The following is a 3,966-nucleotide window of genomic DNA, read 5'->3' as shown; positions in this document are numbered from 1 at the left end:
CTAGCAAGCCGGGCTCGGTGGCTCAGTCTGTAATCCCGCGCCTTTGGGAGGCTGAGGTGAGTGGATTGCCTGAGCCCGTGGGTTCGAGACCCGCCTGGGCAGCAAGACCTCATCTTTACAATAAATCAAAAAAAAAAAAAAAAATCAGCCGGGCATGGTAGCACATGCCTGTAATTCCGGTTACTCGGAAGGCTGAGGCGGAAGGATCGCCGGAGCCCAGCAGGTCGAGGCTGCGGTGGCTGGGAGTGGCCACTGCACTCCAGTCTGGGCAACAGAGTGAGACTCCAACTCAACAAACAAACAAACAAACAAAACCATAGAGTTAGCATGTGACCCAATCATTATACTCCTAGGTATCTATCCAAGCGAATTGAAAGCATATCTTGACACGAAAACGTGCTACCAAGGTTCATAGCAGTATCATTGACAGCAAACAAGATGAAACAACCACACGGCCCGTCAGCAGATGACTGGAAAAACAAAATGTGGTATAACCTCTATGAAATATAGGAGATACTCAACCACAAAAAAGAAGGGAGTTCTGATGAATGCTACAACATTGCTGAACCTTGGAAACATTACCCTGAGTGAAAGGAGCCAAGCACAAAAGGTTGCATGTTGTTAATCTTATTCATATGAAATTTCCAGAACAGGTAAATTCATAGATTCAAGAAGTAGATGAGTGGATCCCAAGGGCAAGGGATTCCTTTCTGAAGTAATAAAAATGGTCTGGAATTAGATAGAGGTGATCTTTGTACAACTTTGTATACTAAACACTACTGAGTTATACACCTTAAGAGTGAATTTTATGGTATGTAAATTTAAAAAAAAAATTTTTTTTTTTTAGAGACAAGAGCTTGCCAAGTTGCCCAGGCTGGTCTTGAGTCCCTGGACTCAGGCAATCCTCTCGTCTTGGTCTCCCAAAGTGTTGGGATTACAGGCATGAGCTACTGTGACCGGCCTATGGTATGTAAATTGTATCTCACTTGGACAAACCACAATTCTTAGTCTTAAATGTGCTTTAATTAATAGCTAATTTTAGAAAGAAAAAACGTATCACAATCTCTCTCTCTCTCTCTCTCTCTCTCTCTCTCTCTCTTTAAGAGATGGAGTCTCATTCTGTTTCCCAGGGTGGTGTGCAGTGTTGCATTCATAGCTCACTGCAGCCTGGAGCTCCTGACCTCAAGTGTTCCTCCTGCATCAGCCTCCTAAGTAGCTGGGACTACAGGCACACACCCAGCTAAGTTTTCTGATTTTTTGTAAATACAAGTTTTCATTATGTTGCCTTAGGATGGTATAGAACTAACTCCTGGCCTCAAGCAGTCTTCCCACCTTAGCCTCCCAAAGTGCTGGTATTATAGACCACAGTCTTTATCTTTAAAAAAGATAACAAGTCGTAAGCCCAAAGAAATAAAAAGAAATTACACATATGAGAAATTAATAATTAGAAAATAAAAAGAGTAATATTAGCCATCTAAATCTCACAAATGACTAATTCAATGTAGGGAAAAAAGAAAGGATGGGGGAGAAGCAACAATAATGTAGAAAATTTTGTGGCACATGCAATTAAAATGAGTGCAGTCATCCCTTGGGATCCTCTGGGGATTAGATTCAGGATCTTCCCAAATACTAAAATCCTGGCATACTCAAGTCCTTGATTAAAAAAAGGCACAGTATTTGCATATAACCTACATATATCCTCTGATATACCTTATTTTTATTTATTTATTTATTTATTTTGAGTCAGAGTCGCACTCTGTGGCCCAAGCTGGAGTGCAGTGGCACGCTTATGGCCACTGCAGCCTCGACCTGCTGGGCTCAGGCCATTCTTCTGCCTCAGGCTTCCAAGTATCTGGAACAACAGGCTCCCGCTACTATGCCCGGCTGATTTTTTTTTTTATTTTTTGTAGAGATGAGGTCTCACCAGTTTCCCCAGGTTGGTCTTGAACTCCTGCACTCAGGCAATCCTCTCGCCTCGGCCTCCCAAAATGCTGGGATTACAAGCTTGAGCCACTGCACCTGGCCTGATATACTTTAAATAATCCCTAATGACTTATAATTTCTAATGCAATGTAAATTCAATGTAAGTTGCTGCTAGACTGTAATGCTTAGGGGATCACGACAAGAAAAAAGTCTGTACATATTCAGGTAAAATTTTTTTTAAAATTTCTTCCACCCATGGTTGGTTGAATATTGGGATGTAGAAACCCATGAATACAGAGGGCTGACTTGTATTGCAATAGATATAAAAATATTTAATTATAAAAGGATGCTTTATAACTGCAGAACTTTATGCTAATATATATTCAATAATAAAGTTAACTTTCTGGGTAAAAATGATAACATTATTTAAAAAACAATCAAAAAACTCATTAGATAAATCCAAGTTACCAAAGAATTGACACAAAATAAAGGTTCTGTTGTCAGATAGTTGTAGAGGTGATTTTTTTCAGATTCAAAAGAAGAAAAAATCCCTCGACTCTATTTATGTTCTGATTCCAGAACATAAAAGATGATGAACATCTACCACATTCACCTTTTTTTTTGAAACTGACACATCTCTAATATCAAACATTGGCAAAAACAGCATGGTACAAATCATAGAAAAGAGCCTGGCCGGGCTCGTGGCTCAGCCTGTAATCCCAGCACTTTGGGAGGGCGAAGCGAATGGATTGCCTGAGTCCGCGGGTTCAAGACCAGCCTGGGCACCGTGGCAAGACCTCGTCTCTGTAATAAATAAAAAATAAGTCGGGTGTGGTAGGGCGTGCCGATAGTTCAGGCTACTTGGAAGGCTGAGGCAGAGGGATCGCCAGGGTCCAGCAGGTCGACGCTGGGGTGGCCATGAGCGTGCCACTGCACCCAGCCTGGGCGACGGAGTGAGACTCCAACTCAAAAAAGAAAAAGGAAAAGAGAAAAAAAAAAAGAGCCACACTTAGGAACAGAGATCTGGAGTTGAGCCCTGACAGCCCCATGCAGCCCATGGACGAGGCTGGTGGCTCCACGACCCCTTGTTGTTGCCGATGCTGCTATTGTTTTCTAAAGGAGTCAGTGTTTTAAAATCGAGAGTGCCGCACAAAATGCAGCCTTCTGGATACTCTGAAAATTTTAAAAATCTGGAATCACACAGCCCACTCCTTGCACAAGGACCAGCAGCTGGAACCGAACGGGGTACCTGCCTGTGCATGAATCTTCTGCTCTCCAGAGGGCGTGACCCTCACTGCTCCCTGGTGTCTCTGGCTTAGTGTCAGCTGCCATTTGTTATGCTTGAAATGTAATTTTCTTTCAGTAAAGAAATACTTCCCTGTATCCCGAGTCTTTCAGAGGCGAGAAAGGGAAGAAAAAAGAGGAAGAACATGTATGATAAGAAAAGTTGCTTTTTTTCTCTGTGATATCTGCCTGGGCCGGGTGCAGTGGCTCATGCTTGTAACCCCAGCACTTTGGGAGGCCAAGGTGAGAGGACTGCTTGAGCCCAAGAGGTTGAGACCAGCCTAGGCAACATAGCGAAATCTCATGTCTTAAAAAAAACCAAAAAACAAAAAACTACCTGTTCTTGGTAGGAGGCTAAGCTTGCAACACTTGACATACATGTAAAAGCTCTAAATATTTCACACACACATACTCACACTCATGCACACACACATGAGCTCAGGCAGGGGTTAGGAGAAACATCTTCATTTGTTAGGGAAGACAGAGGCAACTCAGAAACCTCCGTCCTCACACATGGTACACGAGGGAAGATTTACTTGGGTCAATGCTCACTTTAACTGGGACCCCAGGTCAGCTCCACCTCTCTCAATCCCACACCAGTAAGTGTCAGCGTCGTCTCACCTGAGACCCTCCATGGTCACGGTGAATGGCCAGTTTTTCTGACCGTCCCTGACGGACACCCGGGCCTTCTTCACCTCCTGCTCTGATCCAGTGGTTGTAACAAGGGTCTTGCAGTCACTCCAAACAGCTCCTCAACAC

The sequence above is a fragment of the Carlito syrichta genome, unplaced genomic scaffold (assembly GCF_000164805.1).
Source record: "Carlito syrichta isolate Samal-C Ts95f unplaced genomic scaffold, Tarsius_syrichta-2.0.1 Scaffold302991, whole genome shotgun sequence".
Classification (NCBI taxonomy): domain Eukaryota; kingdom Metazoa; phylum Chordata; class Mammalia; order Primates; family Tarsiidae; genus Carlito; species Carlito syrichta.
The sequence above is the reverse complement of the archived record's forward strand: the minus strand, read 5'-3'. Positions refer to the sequence as shown.